This window comes from Uranotaenia lowii, chromosome 2 (genome assembly GCF_029784155.1).
Source record: "Uranotaenia lowii strain MFRU-FL chromosome 2, ASM2978415v1, whole genome shotgun sequence".
Taxonomy (NCBI): domain Eukaryota; kingdom Metazoa; phylum Arthropoda; class Insecta; order Diptera; family Culicidae; genus Uranotaenia; species Uranotaenia lowii.
Window position 1 is genome coordinate 432,901,311 of NC_073692.1, and position 18,107 is coordinate 432,919,417.

The 18,107-nt window shown below is 33.5% G+C and overlaps 1 long non-coding RNA gene across 1 annotated transcript; it reads left to right on the forward strand.

Annotated features, from left to right (window-relative positions):
- The first annotated feature begins 2,911 nt into the window (after window positions 1–2,911).
- On the forward strand, window positions 2,912–4,053 carry LOC129749695 (uncharacterized). The gene is made up of 3 exons (XR_008738134.1): window positions 2,912–3,521; window positions 3,582–3,708; window positions 3,775–4,053. It is a non-coding gene; the product is annotated as an uncharacterized LOC129749695 (long non-coding RNA).
- Window positions 4,054–18,107: the final 14,054 nt, after the last annotated feature.

An 18,107-nucleotide genomic window follows, 5' to 3' on the forward strand; every position in this document is an offset into this window, starting at 1 on the left:
AAATTCTGACAGGCATGAGCTGACTGCTTTGCAAATTAATCAATTAGAAGAAACCACATCAAAATTCAAATGTTCTCGGGAAGATTCCTTAGAGGCGTGTAATCTAATGGAACACACAATTAAATTAAATGACACAACTCCTATACATCTAAATCCTCATCCGTGGTCTCCCTGCATTCAGAAAAAAATAAATATTGAATTGAACCGACTGTTAAAACTAGATATAATTGAACCATCTGACTCAGATTGGTCACTTCATGTAGTACCTGTGACAAAAGAAAATGGCGATTTACGTCTTTGCTTGGATGCAAGATTACTAAATGCACGAACTATCAGAGACGCATACCCTTTAGCGAATTCTATGAGAATTTTGAGCAATTTAGGGAAAAATGTTTATTTTTCAGTCATTGACCTTAAAGATTCCTTTTTACAGGTTCGTTTGAATGAAGAATCAAAGAAATTTACTAGTTTTAAAATAATTGGCAGAGGTTTGTTCCAGTATAAAAGATTACCGTTTGGATTAATAAATAGCAGTGCCACTATGTCAAGAATTTTAGATAAATGTTTAAAAGAAGGTCTTTATGAACCATACATTTTTGCTTATTTGGATGATATAATCGTTGCAAGTACAACTTTTGATGATCATTTAAAGTATCTCAGAATAGTTGCTAATTGCTTAGGTAAGGCAAACCTATCAATCAATTTAAGTAAATGCAAATTTTGTCTAAAAAGGATTAAATATCTTGGTTTTATACTTTCTTCCGAGGGCTACCAACCCAATCCACAACGAGTAGCTTCAATATCAAACTTCGTTAGACCAACAACTCCAAAAGAAGTGAGAAGGTTTTTAGGTATGGCTGGGTACTATAGGAATTTTATTGATAACTTTAGTGGCATATCAGCACCCATATCAGATCTTTTGAAAGGACAACCAAAAAAAATAAGATGGACTCCGGAAGCTGAAAATGCGTTTCAAAAACTTAAAGAATGTTTGATGGCCGATCCTATTCTGGCCAATCCTAACTGGAATAATGAGTTTGTAGTACAGACGGATGCAAGTGATGTGGCGATTGCAGGCATTTTAACACAATCTTCTGAAAGTGGAGAACATATCATAGCGTACTTCTCTAGAAAATTATCAGCATGCGAAAAAAAATATGGCCCAACGGATAAAGAAGGACTAGCCGCCTTGGAAACCATAGAACATTTTCGATCGTATCTTGAAGGATCGCATTTCACATTAATAACAGATTGCTCTGCTATAACCTTTATTTTAAAATCTAAATGGAGACCAAGTTCAAGACTCTCAAGATGGTCTATGAAGCTACAAGAATATGATATAACATTGAAGCATAGAAAAGGCAGGGAAAATGTTGTTTGTGATACATTAAGTAGAGCAGTATGTGCTATTTTTGAAGACTCCAATTCACAGTGGTTTAAAAATCTAAAAACAAGTGTTCAAAATGTTCCTGATAATTATCCGAACTTTAAGATAGAATCAGATACTCTTTTTAAATTGGTTTCTACACGGTCACAATTCGAAGACGGAAGATTTGTCTGGAAAATTGTAGTCCCTCCCGACAAAGTAAGGAATATTGTAGAAGAAGAACACTCGAAGATTATGCATTTAGGATTTGATAAAACATTAGATAAAATAAAACTTAAATATTATTGGCCAAAGATGCACACTGAAATCAAACAAATTCTTAAGAAATGCTCTGTTTGTAAACAATCAAAACATACCACAGTGGCTACTGTTCCACCAATGGGCCAACAGAAACATACCTATAGACCATTTCAAATGATAGCTGTTGATTTTATAAATGGTTTTATAAGAAGTAAAAATAGGAATTGTGATCTTTTAGTATGTTTAGATGTTTTTTCAAAATATGTTAGGTTATTTCCGGTTCCGAATATGAATGCCAAATTAACAACAAAACTTATTAAAGAAGAATGGATTATGAAATATGGTGCACCTGAAGTTTTAATATCTGACAATGCACAAACATTTGTTTCTGTTGAATTTCAGTCGATGTTAAATCATTACAATGTTCATCAATTTTTAAATACTCGTCGCCACTGTCAAAATAATCCCGTTGAACGTGTAAATCGTGTCATTTTATCATGCATTAGAACTTATAGTAAAGATGATCATAAAATTTGGGATTCTAAGCTATCAGAGATTGAATTGGCCATTAACAGTAGCAAGCATACTTCAACCGGATTCTCCCCTTTTTATATAGTTTATGGTTCTGAAATGGTTATAGATGGCAAAGAACACCACAATGAAAGTCAAAATCAAAATCCATCAACAGAAGAATTTCTAGAAAAACGAAGACGTTTAATTGGCCCCTTGTATGAACAAGTAATCAAAAGTAATAGAGAACAATATGAAAAGTATAAAAAAAGTTATGATGGTAAACATAAAACCTTTCCCAATCACTTCGAGATAGGTCAAAACGTTTATAAAAAAAACTTTAGATTATCCAATACAACAGAAAACTACTCAGCTAAAACTGGACCGGTATATATTCCATGCAAAGTGATAGCACGACATGGTGCAACATCATATGAGTTAGAGGATCAATCAGGTCGTAATATCGGTATATTTGCTGCCCAAGATATAATTCCAGGATAGATCAAATTAAAGAAAAGCTTCAGAACACAGAAAAGTAAAATTTTAACTGTAATCCAATTCCGAAGTCTTATTGTAAATGCTTCTGGACTAACTGATATTTATTAACACCAAGTGCCAAGTTGACTCGCGCATGAGCTAGATAAAAAAAGTTTTTGATTAGCAATATCAACAAAAAAACGAATGCTTTCAGATTCGTTTTTTTGTTGAGATTGAGTATGGGGGAGTTGTAACCCTTCCACAGGCAGAGATAAACTGAGGTTGTAGATTTTGAACTATTCCTCCAGCCAGTGAAGGGCATCAAAGTTCTAAGAAGTAAACTTGTCTGTATACACTTAACACAACACAATAAACAATCCCAACACTCACTAGGTACATTACACAGCCAAGCCAAACAATCTCATAGCCATCAAGAAAATTAAATACTTAACTAAAGATCTCACATCAAATTGAATAGAGTGATGAGTCCACTACTAACAGAAAAAAACCGCATGTCAGCAGAGGATCAGCATCAACGCTATCAGTTGGTACGTTTAGTACTAAAATGTACTCTATCACTCATTACCACTTGTAGTGAAGAGTGATGAGGAATCAGCGTCGACGGTGATCTGGCAATGAGGCGTTATCATCAGCGTCGTTTAAAACTCAGATCGAACTCGTCTGCTTAGGTGTTAAAGCGCATTCGAGAACATCCATCGTTATCAGTTGCCGGTTAATCGTCCAGCAGGCTGTGCCTAATTTCTTTATTTGCACCAGACAAAAGTGATAGTGGATCGGGAGTTTATCTTGAACGATCAAATATTCACATGTGCCTGACCGGTAGCGCAGCTTCAAGGCTGATATTAATTGTCGCGCGAGTGGTGAAAATTGGTTTACGATCATTAAGGTAAATCTCCTGTGAACCAAAGTGTTAAACGCAAATTTCTAAAGTCCTCATTTTGTACAGATTTCGCAAAGTGAATATCAGCCAGTTACTTGGCGGCTTGATAAAGTACCTATAAGCCTTTATATTCACTTTTTGCTTATGGATCCAAAGATGCGGAACTAAGTTCCATTGTGTGGAATAGAGATCGGTAAGACGATATTAAAACAAAAATTGAGAAATATAGAAACTCATTCCAACTTTTGGTCCTCTGCAGACCTATTTAATCCCGGGGCTTGAACAGACTTCCAAGATGGCAAACAGAGTACAATGGTTCCAGAAGCCTATCCATGTACAAAGGATTTTGGCTTGAACTGCATGTGCATGCGAAAGAAGATGGCGGACGTCGCGGGATACACTAGAATTTAAGATACACTCATACGTACACACACACAATTAGTTTTTAGGTTCTTTTTTTTATTATTAGTAAGTTTTAAAATAGCATATAAGTAGTTAGGGTAAGTTTTAAAAAAATAAAGCATGAATTAAAAATCAACGAATTTTAAATGCCAAACACTCATTTTCTTTTGAAATTATTTTGTAAAACTATGATTCCCGTAGCTGGGGCCTGGACGAGAATATTTGGACAATCGTATAGTATGCTGAACGCGAACCCGGTCGATTCCGAGCCAATAGAAGGGTGAAACCTCAGGTGAGTCGATCATTTTTTTTGTCTCAGTCTCATGCGAGAAGAACAATTCTTCTGATGACAAGGTCTTAGGACAAATTTGCCCGGATGTGCCCAAACCAGATACTTGCGGGAAAATATCTAATAAGTACCCAGTTTATTGTTCTTGATTTCCGAGTTGGATCATCATTGGAATCATCAAAAATCACATTGAAAACCATATATTCAGAATCAAATAAAATATTTCTTATCAAGGGTTCTGATACAAATTTCGCTTTTTGGTTTCAAATTTAAAAAATTTCTTTTCTGGAATTTAGATCAAGGTTCTGAATTTGAGTTCAAAATGCAGAATTGAGACTTGGAACTAAAATCCAAGCTTTGTATTCGGGTTTAGGTCAAATTTTAGTTTTATATTCAATTTTAAAATATCAATTATTAAATTAAATTAAGGATTCAACGAGACCGCAGTTCCATAACTTTGATCCTTGATTCAAAATAAAAAATTTGAATTCAATCAAAGTCTGTTTAGAAACACAAACCTGGTGAAAATCACTTATAAAAAATAAGATCTGGATTCATTTCAAAGATTTTGTTTTTGAATAATCTAGATTAAAATTTTGAAAACATTATTCACATGATTAAAATTATGAAATATAAAATAATGAATGATAATTTTTTAACTTGTTTTTTATCTTCGAGTAAAACTTAAGCTGGAATTTTCATTTAACATTTTCTTACATATATTGCAGATTCTTCAAAATCAAACGTTCTATCTAAAATCTTAAACTTTATTCGGTTTACAAGAGTAGAGAATAAAACTTATTTGAACAGTAAACCTTATTTTTTATTTTTATTTCTGAATATTTGATACATTTTCACCCATGCTTAAAATAGTTATGCTTCTGGTCCAAAAGAAATAGCTTCGTAATGTCAGTGAGTAAAACAGATTTTTTTTTTCTAAATAAAGCGTTCGAAATCCTTTTTTTATGTTTCGATTATAGTCGTTTCCACATCATTGTTCCACTCTCGACTTTTCTCAACGATGCAGTTGGCACATCAATAATTGAAAAACTATCTGGAACAACTGTGTTCGATGTTTACTCTTGGGCTCAAACTCACGGACATCACCACTGAAGGCAACTGATTTACCAACTGAACTATGTCACAAATCCCCACATTTTTTAAAGCTTCATAAAAAAAATTGCCATCTCCTAGGACTTATTTATAAAATAAGTATCTTTGAATGCAAAACAACTTTTACTTGAATTGTACTTAGAACATATACATTTTTTTCACTTGTGTCTACATTGTTCAAGTAAAAATGTTATGGGAAAAAAATTGTCATCAAAACCCCCCCCATGAGCCGGTTCTTCCTACGGCCCTGATCGTACCCAAATACTCTTCCTAGCCAAATTTGGTTTCGTTTGCTTAAATAGTTTTCGTGTTATGCAATGAAAAGGTGTTTAAGACCCCCCCCCCCCTCCTTCCTGTTTTTCCAATGGAAGGAGGAAGGGGTCTGACATAACCATAGAACCATTCCTCGTATTCCACAACCCCCCCATGCCAAATATTGTTCCATTAGCTTAATTAGTTATCCAGTTTTGTAAAAAATTGTAAAGTAGGCCCCCACCCCCTTCCTATCTCCCCATAGGAAGGAGGGAGGGGTGCCAATTATTTTTAAAAACATTCCTCGCACCCAAATACCCTCCCATGCCAAGTTTGGTATGATTTGCATAATCAGTTATCTAGTGATGAAGACTTATTACTATTATTTGAGAGACCCCCTCCCCCCTTCCAGGAAGAGGGAGGGGTCCCAAACTATAATAGGAACCTTCTCCGGCCTCCAATACCCCCATATGCCAAGTTTCACGCAAATCGGCTCAGTAGTTTTCGAGTCTATAGAGAACAGACAGACAGACAGACAGACAGACAGACAGAAATTCATTTTTATATATGTAGATAATCATGATTGATTCGCTTGTAACTTCTGAAATATTTTCTTCAGGTTACAGATAGCAGAAAAGGGATAGGCTTAATAGTGGCACGTTATCCAATCAAACGAGGAAATTGTGCCTAGCCTTTTTTTAGCGATTCCATCATATACCTGAGAAATCTGAAAACCATAAAAAGGATAAGTAAATAAATTCAGTACGCTCATTATGGTATAAAGACGATTCACGTAGGGACTTTAAAACATTGAAGCTCAGACAAAAGAAGAGTGACAAAATGATATTTTAGTTTTAATTCTTATAATTTGATACACTTACTACAGGATAGGCAAGAGTACATAAACGTTGTTTAGCAATCGATAAACAGTTACATATGAGCTGGAATGAATCATTCATAATTGATTCACAACTACAAGATTCAGGAGATTTGAGTTCACAATGATCAGAAAAGGTTCTAACAGATTACTACAATGAGAACAAATAGACGATTTTGTAATGAAAAAGTTGGCATTTATCCTATTCACATATGGATTTGTAAGCGTTAAACCTTTTTCCTCATTAGATTGGACTTTTTTTTATAACTTTGTTAAATTCAGACATACACTATAGAAATGTAGTCGGTCAAAAGAGCGACATTTACACGTTAAGTGGAAGGTAAATATAGGTAGGGGAGAGGAAGGCTATATGCGCATATTAAGGAAAGCACTCATTTTCTCCTATACTCTAAAAGATAGGAGTCTGAAAACTATATGAACATGAGCGGACATCTGTTTTATATACGTTAGTGAAATTTTTCTGTTAAAATCTCTTACAGTTTTTGTGAAAATAATTTTATAATAAAAGAAGTCAAAATAGCCGATTTCCGAAACTGGCGGGCTAAATGCGCATATTTATGTTTTTAGCTATATTTCATTACCACTTGCAATATTTTGATATTATTTAATTGAAAATGGTAGAAACGGATGTTAAGCATACGTCAAGGCCGAAATTTTGGTGAAATTTTTTACATCACTAGTTCTATTGCATGAAACATAGTTAAGTATGCCATATGGCCATATTCAGGGTAATATTTTGTCCATATTGTATTTTTATCGGATCAGTAGGAAGTTCTTCTTTTTTCGCTGTAAGATCGTGATTTGAGCGTAGATTTCATGTTTAAATGATATAAAGTAAAAAATTTATAAGACTAATCTATTTTTCTTGATATAGGCATTTAACCTGCCTTGATATGGGCATTCAGAACCTGTCTCTTATTTCAATATCTTATCATTTACAACTTTGCCAAAAGCTTCGATTTGTTGAATTTCCGATTTCCAGATGAATAAGAAAAAAAAACCACTAAAATTTTTGTTCACAGAATCTGTATGCACAATAATTAAAGTTCAATATATTATAACAAAACTGACAAAAATCTTGTTTGAATTTTTAAATTTTTTCGACTTTATATAATAATTTAATTTTTTCATGCCATGTGTTAAAAGCGTATTACCCTCAAACTGCACTAATTAGATATGATGAATCTCCAGCCATATCGTCAATCGGCTGTATGCGCATATTACCCAATATGCGCATATAGGAACACTTCCCCCTACAATAGTAACTCTGAATCATGGCTTAACCATGCAGAGGAGATTCAGAACACAAAGTCTTGTTTTTATGTCAGGTATATATTTTTTTACTCGACCAGTTAGTGTTCTGGTCAGACAACTACAATGAGTTTCTGTGACGTGAAATTTGAAACAAACGATAATAACACTGCACAAAGCTGTAGAAGTGGATTCCATAACAAGGATGGGTTTTGGGTTTAAGAAGACCCTACTTATGCTCAAGCTAAGGGAATTCGACAAAGTTGTCAATAAAAGAGAAGGTACATATATTAGGTGAAACAGATATGACTGTCGATATGCGATACAAGTTTTGATCAAACATTTGATTCGATACAGAATTTTAAAGCATTTGTAAAGCTAAACAGAAACATTTTTTAAAACATTTTTTACATGAAAACGATATTTGTACGGCTTGAATGATTAAATAACTAAACGGACTTTTAAAAATTAAATATATGAATATGAATGAACATTTACCTCCAGAAAATTTTGTTACCAATCCAAATATAGAAGGGACTGAACACTTGTCCAATAAAAGGAAAATACACAAATTTTGCGCTTGATGTAACAGATAAAACTGATGTTATTTAAGGCATATTCTTCTAAGATTGTAATCGGTTATTATTAACAACTAGCCAAAAACATATGAATGAAAAATCATATGCCAAATTGGCGAAAACAAGAAACAAGAAACAACAAGAAAACAAGAAAAATATGGAAGAATATAGCTTGTGCAAATGCATGTATCACATATGCGCTATTGGCATACCCTTCTCGAGAGAAAATACGTCCAAAAGTTCAAAAGTACTAACAAGAATTCAAAAATTATTCTGATTCAAAACATTTGCTTTCAATATTTCGAACTTGAAACACTTCTGAACTCTGCATCCTATAATTGACCTTGACCTATTTTCTCCCCCTTACAAACAATCTCATTGATTTCCATTAGACAGAAATGTGAGATAAACGTATTTTGGAAGTACTGGATAAGTCGCCTCGTACAACGTGGACCAGTATACCAGTGGCAGTATTCTTTTTGCCACTGCCACACAGCAAATGAGCATTCGGAATTGTTCGGATTTATTATTATTATAGCCCTCGTTATTTTAGCTGTCGTAAAAATCGTAACATTCTTTAAAACATGGAAAATATTTCATTTAAAAAAAATCATGATTGATTCGCTAGAAACTCCTAAAATATTTTCTTTATTTAATAAGTTAGGGAAAGTAATGTATAATGTATTGTAGGCATCCTAGATTTCCCGGATTTATTAGGACATAAATGGGTTTTCAAATTAAAATGGACTGGACAAGTAAAGCAAACTATGATCTGGCTCAAACGCAAACTCTAGATACCATGTACTCTTACGCCATAAAGTCCACATGGGGCCTCTGGCCATAATTCCCATCCGGTCCTGTAACAAACGCTGTATCCGTGATGAGTGATCAAGTGTGCGCTCGGCTTACTCGGTTTCTAGCCAAAACTCCAGAATGTGTATCGTGCCCTTGTTACGTTTCAAGACTACACAGCAAAAAAATTGTTGCTATATTACATCAAAAACGTGCACATAACTTGAGTTGCAAAACATCTCTAATATTACATCATTTTCACGTATATTCGATAACTTGGAAAATATGTAAAAAAATTACACCTAATGTATGTAATGTATCAAAGAAAACAAACGAGAGCATAGCAACGATGGAAGTGTTCTGTTGATGTTTAGAGGATATTGTTATTGAAATGTTACAGAGTTTTCTGAAGAATTGTGGTTCATCCTTCAAATGTAATACTACAGTAAAAGGAATCAAAATAAAAATCGGAAAAGCGAAATTATTATCAATGAAAAATGTCCGGTCTGTTTTTATTAGCTAATGCAGAGATTTTTTTAATGCAGGGTTTAGTAAGTTATTGAAACTTATTCTACGGGTGCAATAAGTCAACTTCTTTGTTCCGACTCGGGGAAATGCTTAGGAAGAAAAGTATGTTCGATTAGGCTTTGAAAGCCGATCGCATCTCATCAGAAATAAAATGCTTGCTTAACAAAACTTATATGCTATCATCACGCAAAATAAGAAAGGAGTTTGATTCGGGAATGAAATCATAGAAGATTGATTTCGAGACTCTTCGTATAAGTCAACTTTCTATAAAATGAAAAAAATTAAAATACCGGTTTTTATTGGTATCATACACATATTCTACATCGATCCGAGAAATTGATTACATTTGCAAACCATCAAAACTGTTTTAACGGCCACACATTACTAGCAACTTTCTTTTTGGTCATTAAGCTTTTTAGTTAAGATCTGGAAGGCGATGCGATCCTCATCCGATTAGCATTAGATGAATAACTTGCGATTCCCCATTGTTTTTTTCACCTGCTTCAAACCATTTTTGAGCTCTCCCGTTCTAATCCATCCAATATTATTTGAAGAGACATTCAGGTTGCCCAATATATTAAGTTAAAGGTCATCATTGTCCTGATCTTCCTGATCAATCTAAGCATTATCGGAAAAATGGGGTATTCTCTTCAGCCATGTTTTGAGATCCGGATGATGAGATTCCTACAATTAAAAACAAAAACAAAATAAATTACATATAGATTGATTTGCTAACTTTTTTGCTGAATATTGATAGTACCGTAAAACGGGGTAACTTTGATCACCGTCGTAACTTTGATCATCAATAAAATTTTCCACAATATCATCAATAGTTTGAATTTTTGAAAACTGTTTTCTACGTTTGAAAGCCTTTTAATTGAGTATCAAATAAACAAAATTTGGTTTGCTTTTGAAATTGTTTTCTGTTAGTAAAAATGTTATTTCAAAATTTTAAAAAATCTATTTTTTTCCAAAACTCGCTAACAAACAGCTCTCCTGATGATATCAAAAAGTATTTAGAAGAAAAAAGGGTGGTTGAAAGTGAAAGAACAACTTTTATTTTTTGTATATGTATAGTTATAGTGCTATTTTTATAGTCATTTAATGATAAATTTTTGATATTCAAAAAGTAAGGACATTAAGCCCTTATTGGACAAATGGATAGAAGTCCTATTAAATGATTAACTTTGAAGAAAAAAAATGAAAATGGAAATAGTGGGAGGGCCTACAGGAATGCGTGAAGGTAAAATATCATTTGTATTTTGAAGCTTAAACTATTTAGTAATTATTAGTAATTATTATAATTTTTGCCCCTAGATGAATGCAGTATCATTGTTTTTTCGATTATAAGTGATTTTAAAAGAAAACGTTAAAAAGCAAGGTAAAATTGATAAATTAGAACTTTTAAACAATTATGAAGATGTTTTGTATCCTTTATGATCAAGAAAACTCGTTAAAACCGTCAAAATGGAGACTGATAATTGTAACCCCAAAGCATCAATTCCTGAACAGCGACGAAATCGATTTTTAAATCCAATTTAAAGTAGTCCAATAAATTTTTGCGACCATGTTTTACGTTCATAGGAGTCCAGTACTGGTTTTAAAAATGTGAAACACGCCACATTCCTCTTAACAGGAATAATTATCGAAAAATATTGAAAAAAAAGTGATCAATATTACCCTGGATTACGGTACTTACAAATTTTAAAAAAACCTCTGAGCTTTGAAAACCTTTCATAATATTTCGAGTCTTGAAAAATAATAAATGACAGCAGAAACAACCGTGGCTACTTTGGTGTATTAATGCATAGCAGGTTGTGATATTAAACTACCAGACGTGCTCAAAATTAGTACATTATGATGATGTAACATAAGCATCAAAAATATGTAATAATTCTTGAACATGAGAATTACATCGTTAATCACTAATCATACGTTGAGTGGCTTACATGTTTTTGCTGTGTAAAGACCCCTGACGACTCGAGGTTTGGCCTTTACTCGTAACTGGAGGCTCACTTGGTTTCCACGACTATCATGCGCTCCGCCTCTGTTCGAGACCACTGGTAGAGGCCAATGACCTCTCCTCTAACGACATGAGGTCTTGGCTCCGCTGGGTTTGGCGCGAGGCCCTCTCCTTTTTGCCCTTCAGTGTGTCGATCGAGAGCAGCTTATCCTGGAAACGCGCCTGTCACAGCACACGTTCGGGGCTTTACGGAACTACTCGGATGATTCCCGGCGAAGACGTCATGCTACACTGACTCGAGTGACTCATCCGCCGACGATTGGAAGTCGCTCTATCCGAGAGTATTCCGCGCCGTGAATACTCTTTCCCCTACGAGTTTGCGTGCTGAGAAGGTCATGTCCTATCCCCGCAGCTTCCGTCGCAGAGGGCGCGTTCTACTCGAATTGGAGGTATCTTACCCACGCACGTATCATGGCAGCACGATGTACTGAAAGTAGTAAATACCTCAGGAGAAGGTGATGTGACCAGATGCCAAAGTTGCAATTGAGATAGAGAGAGAACTTGGAAGTATCAATAAGAACTTAAATTTTGAGCTGCATAGAACGTACTTCAGATCAATAATGGGGCTGAGTAAGCTTTTTTGGACCTGTTTTATGGAACTTTCGGTTGCTTGGGAAGCAAACTTTTAACCCTTCATTTCATGATTTTTTATTTTTCCTTTAAAATCATTTTTAAAAGTTGAAAAAAAAAGAAAAAAAAAATACGATTTTTCACTTTTTCCATACATTAATTGTTGCAAATTTGTTACTTCATGAAATGAAGGGTTAAATTTAAACTAACTTTGATTTTATAGTTTAACCTAGTTGAAAAACAAGAATATCTAAGACTTATATTGCACCATATGAAAATAAAAAAAAAAGTCACCTCGTGAACTTGATTGTTACGAGAATGTTAAAAAAAGGGTCAACAGTTCCGTTAAAAAAGTTTGAAATAATAAAAAAATATTAAAATAATTGTGGACCACCAAATAGAGCAAAAAAGAGTTGTTTACGATCAATAAATCTGGCTCCAAACAAGCTGCCGGATTGGAATATTCAAACTTCATTAAGAATGTCATAGCATCTGGTAACTCTAAATTTATGGTTACTCGCAAATGATAAAATTTTTAATATAGATCATTTCATCACGTTATTTAAAACTCTAAAATAATTTTCTTGATAAACTTATAGTTCTGAAAATTGGGCGAAAAATGTGGCAGTGTTGCTTGATTCTTTTCATGAAAAAAAGAATGCTATGTTTGGAATAATAGAACATTTTTCTCGTTACTCCTACCGCTTTGTCATCTTTGACAAAGTTGTTACCAAAAAATTTCTAGTAAGCACCGTATATTGGAATTTCATCGCGTGAGATCAAAATATTCAATAAAAAACTAAAAAAGTTACATCCTCCGAACAAATTTTCGTGATTTTCCATACACAATTTCAAATCAATTCCCGAGTACCTACACTGCCGGCCAAAAGTTTGGGATCACCCACTAAAAAACATGCAAATTTTGATCGTTCATATCTCAGCCGTCTTGGGACATATTGCAAATCTTTTGATCTCATTTGAAAGATAATGAGCAATAGCTATTTCGGAGTTATTTTGCCTAAATATAATGTTTTAGTTTTGAACTTAAAACTTAACCTAAAGTTATGACATTTTCAAAAAATCGCACTCAATATTCAAAGCCGATCATCTCGGGATAGGGTGGACCAAATCTCAAAATTTGAGTGGCATTAGAATCCCTATTCTGTACTTCTCAAAACACAATCAAAAAATTTTGTGAAAAAATTCAAGAATGTACTTGAAATTAATAAAATAGACACTTGAGTTATCGTCCAAAAGTTTGGGATCACCCCTTGGTATGGTGAGTTTGGGATCATTCTTATAAAAACATGCAAATCTATTTTATTCATATCTTTCTCATCTTACATCGTATTGCAGATCTGAAGGTCTCATTTGGAAGCTAAGGAATTGTTGTTTTTTCATAAATTCATTCAAAAATTATATTTTGAAGTGAAAACCATAAAAAATCGCCATAAATTTATTGTTTTTTTGAAAGTTTCCAGTTATGATTCTGATTTTTTTGTAGTTCTCACCTTAAAATAAAATTTTTGAATGAATTTATGAAAAAACAACAATTCCTAAGCTTCCAAATGAACCCTTCAGATCTACAATACGATGTTAGATAAGAAAGATATGAATAAAATAAATTTGCATGTTTTTATAAGAATGATCCCAAACTCACCATACCAAGGGGTGATCCCAAACTTTTGGACGATAACTCAAGTGTCTATTTTATTAATTTCAAGTACATTCTTGAATTTTTTCACAAAATTTTTTGATTGTGTTTTGAGAAGTACAGAATAGGGATTCTAATGCCACTCAAATTTTGAGATTTGGTCCACCCTATCCCGAGATGATCGGCTTTGAATATTGAGTGCGATTTTTTGAAAATGTCATAACTTTAGGTTAAGTTTTAAGTTCAAAACTAAAACATTATATTTAGGCAAAATAACTCCGAAATAGCTATTGCTCATAATCTTTCAAATGTGATCAGAAGATTTGCAAAATGTCCTAAGACGGCTGAGATATGAACGATCAAAATTTGCATGTTTTTTAGTGGGTGATCCCAAACTTTTGGCCGCCAGTGTATATTTCATTTAAAAAATCTTCAAAAATGTTTCAGGTTGCAGCATTTTTGGAATTCGAAAAAAAAAAACTTTCATACATACATAACTTATTTGAGGTCAAAACCATAAAACGCAGTCCTATCAAGCCAATCTTTGAGTTTCGTTCTAAGGCTTGAAAATTTGAAAATTTGTTGAATTTTTGAAGGAATGGAGAAATGATAAATTCTAAAACGTTATCGAAAGAATACATAACTCATTCTAATTCTTTTTCGAATTCTAATTCTTATTTGTTTATTCAGAAAGAATTTTAAACCAACATGTGTTCATTGTACTGAGTTTTTTAGTCAACCATTTTAATCGAGTTTTGAAGTAGATTCAACCCTTCATAGATTTCTCTTGAGCATGACCTTAGATCGATTCAGTGTTAGAGAACGGATAAATTTAATTAGGGATTATTCAATTGCAAAATAGTAACTTTTATCACAATCTGCTATTTCGTTACATAACTTCGTTCAACTTATTGATAAGATGGTTCAACATCTAGGCAATGGATATCAGGTGAGAAAAAAACTACTGGAAAAACATTTAAATCAACTACTTGAAATTGTAAGCTTAGAAAACAAAAATAGTTTTGAGAATTTTAAGCGAATTCAGAATGGCGAAAGTACACAATTAACTTTGAATAAGTGAATAAAGGTAAAATTAAATGGTACATCAAAATTCCTGAGGCTTTTGTGTCTTTTCGTGTACACCTAAAGTTCTCAAACTTATTTTTCTCATAACTTACAATATTAAGATATTGATATTGATTCTTTATAAATATTTTTTAAAGAATAGGTAACTCCATACTGTATGGCTTCAGTTTGAAATATACATTTTTTCTCAAAGAGTAATTTTAAGACGACACTATCTTAGCAAGGACTCTTGAAAAATTCACAATACAGAAAACATAAGTTTAAAAACTAAACCTCAAAGTTATCTCTGATTAATTACACTAGTTTACAAAATTTAAAAAAAATCGTGAACTTGATTAACTGACCAACATTTTTAATGTAAAATCGGGCGCTGAATTCGAAAATGAAATTCAAAAAAATCTCAGTAGAGCCGTTTTTGAGCTATGCTCCAAATATGAAATTTCGAAAAAATTAAAAAAGTTCTTGTACTTAGATTAAAATATCTCGAACGGCATAACAGTAATTTGAAATCCCTCTTTTGCATATTGAAGGTGATTAAGTTTTCTATCGATCATCTGAACACTGTTTTTGCGTTTGACCAACAGTATTGTTGATATTAGTGACTTTATGAGAAAAAAAAATTATAAAAAACGCATTTTTTTAGAGAAAATTTTGTTTCAACGAAGGTTTTAGACTCGATGGTAGCATTTAAAAAATCTGATTTTCTTTTGCGCTTGGATGTCAATTTAAAACAAAGATTTCAAGTGGTTATTTATCAAAATCGGTTGAAAATTGAAGAAGTTATGGCTACTTTACCATAACTGAAAATTTTGGAGTTTTTAATAATTTAACGAACCGCAGTACACTTATCATAGTATAGGAAGAATGAAACATGATAAATCTCACTAGCTCCAAGCCAAAATTATTTATTAGCTTACCAGAAGGTCACATGCCAAGTTTCAGGAAGATCTGACCATAGGAAGGGGTTGCTTAAGTCTCAAACGTGAATTAAATTTTGAGGTATTTTGCCCGGAAGGAACGAAAAATACTGATTTTTCATCAATAACTTTTTTCGTCCCTAGCTGATTGTTTTTTTATGGGTAATTTTCTTATAGCCTAAATTGAGACAAATATTTTACCCGATGACTGTAACTTGATTGGATTTGAAACAGAAAAGTTATTGCGGTTCAAAGGCCGCAAATTTTGTCCAATACGCAATGAGTACTTTTTACCCATTGCGTTTTATACGACAATTTTTGATCAAAATACAATCTTTGAACCGCAATAACTTTTCTGTTTCAAATCCAATCGAGTTACAGTCTTCAGGTGAAATATTTGTCTCAACTTAGGCTTTAAGAAAATTACCCATAAAAAACAATCAGCTAGGGATGAAAAAAGTTATTGATGTAAAACCAGTATTTTTCGTTCCTTCTGGGCAAAATACCTCAAAATTTAATTCACGTTTGAGACTTAAGCAACCCCTTCCTATGGTCAGATCTTCCTGAAACTTGGCATGTGACCTTCTGGTAAGCTAATAAATAATTTTGACTTGGAGCGAGTGAGATTTATCATGTTTCATTCTTCCTATACTATGATAAGTGTACTGCGGTTCGTTAAATTATTAAAAACTTCAAAATTTTCAGTTATGGTAAAGTAACCATAACTTCTCCAATTTTCAACCGATTTTGATTAATAACCACTTGAAATCTTTGTTTTAAATTGACATTCAAGCGCAAAAGAAAATCAGATTTTTTAAATGCTACCATCGAGTCTAAAACCTTCGTTGAAACAAAATTTTCTCTAAAAAAATGCGTTTTTTATAATTTTTTTTCTCATAAAGTCACTAATATCAACAATACTGTTGGTCAAACGCAAAAACAGTGTTCAGATGATCGATAGAAAACTTAATCACCTTCAATATGCAAAAGAGGGATTTCAAATTACTGTTGTGCCGTCCGAGATATTTTAATCTAAGTACAAGAACTTTTTTAATTTTTTCGAAATTTCATATTTGGAGCATAGCTCAAAAACGGTTTTACTGAGATTTTTTTGAATTTCATTTTTAAATTCAGCGCCCGATTTTACATTGGAAATGACCTTCAGTTTACTGAGTTCAAAAATGCTGTAAACTAGTGTTATTGGTCGTGAAATCTTTCACATTTTCAAAATAACCGTTTCATCTATGTCACAAGGAGAATTCCTGAAACCTGAAACTCATAAGTCATTATTCAAGTCAAAAAGCTTTTAACTGTTATCCCATATGGCTAAAATCTGCCCATTTAGGTTGAATACTACATACTGAACCCTACGACATTAATCTATGTTCTATGCGCCTTAAGGGCCCTGTAAAGTCAGTAGATGAAGTTTCTTTTTTTTTGCTATTTTCCTTCATCAGTGAACGTTCATATAATTCAGAGAAGGAAGCAACGTAATAAAAACTAAACATAGGCAACAAAATAAAACATTAGGACTCCAAACGCATACCCATCCCCCATTCCGATCCCAACTGCGGATTCTCAAGGCAGGAGCGGTACCAGATCAGAAATGGGATAAAAAAGGTGTTTTCCGCAGCATCCGCGCGCATGGGCACATAGTTACCTACTTCAGTACGGGTCATCAGCAGAAGTAGCAGCAGCAAAGGTTCGTCGATATACACCATAATCTGCACCAACCAGCATCGCTGCCAGAGGTAGGTATCCATAGCAGCCAGCAGCTTCCCATTCCATCAGAGCATCCCAATTCGAACATAAAACATTTCTCTCACAGCTTTCATTGATCTCAGTGGGTTGCTCTCTCACACCCCACTCTTCTGGGAGCGATTGAAATTTTATAGCAGAACTATCCAACAAATTTTGTCAGCAGCTTCTGTTAACAAATTTTGATTCTGCTTCACCGTCTTGGAACTGTACAAAAGTAACACCCCACCGCATGCTGAGATCACCACCTATGACTAGGGAGAGCATACAAACTTGTATGGAAATCTGAAAAATGAAAGAAGCCGGCTATGTTCTAAACTTGTACCATAAAGCTTGCTAGGTGAAAGCATAAAGCATGCTGTTTTATGCTTTTTGGTTTGAATTTCGTTTATCGCTACTGATGTTCCTCGACTTATTTTTTTGACGGGTGTGCGAAAAATGATTGAAGTCAATTTGTAGTACTTCTCGTGTTTTTGCAAAG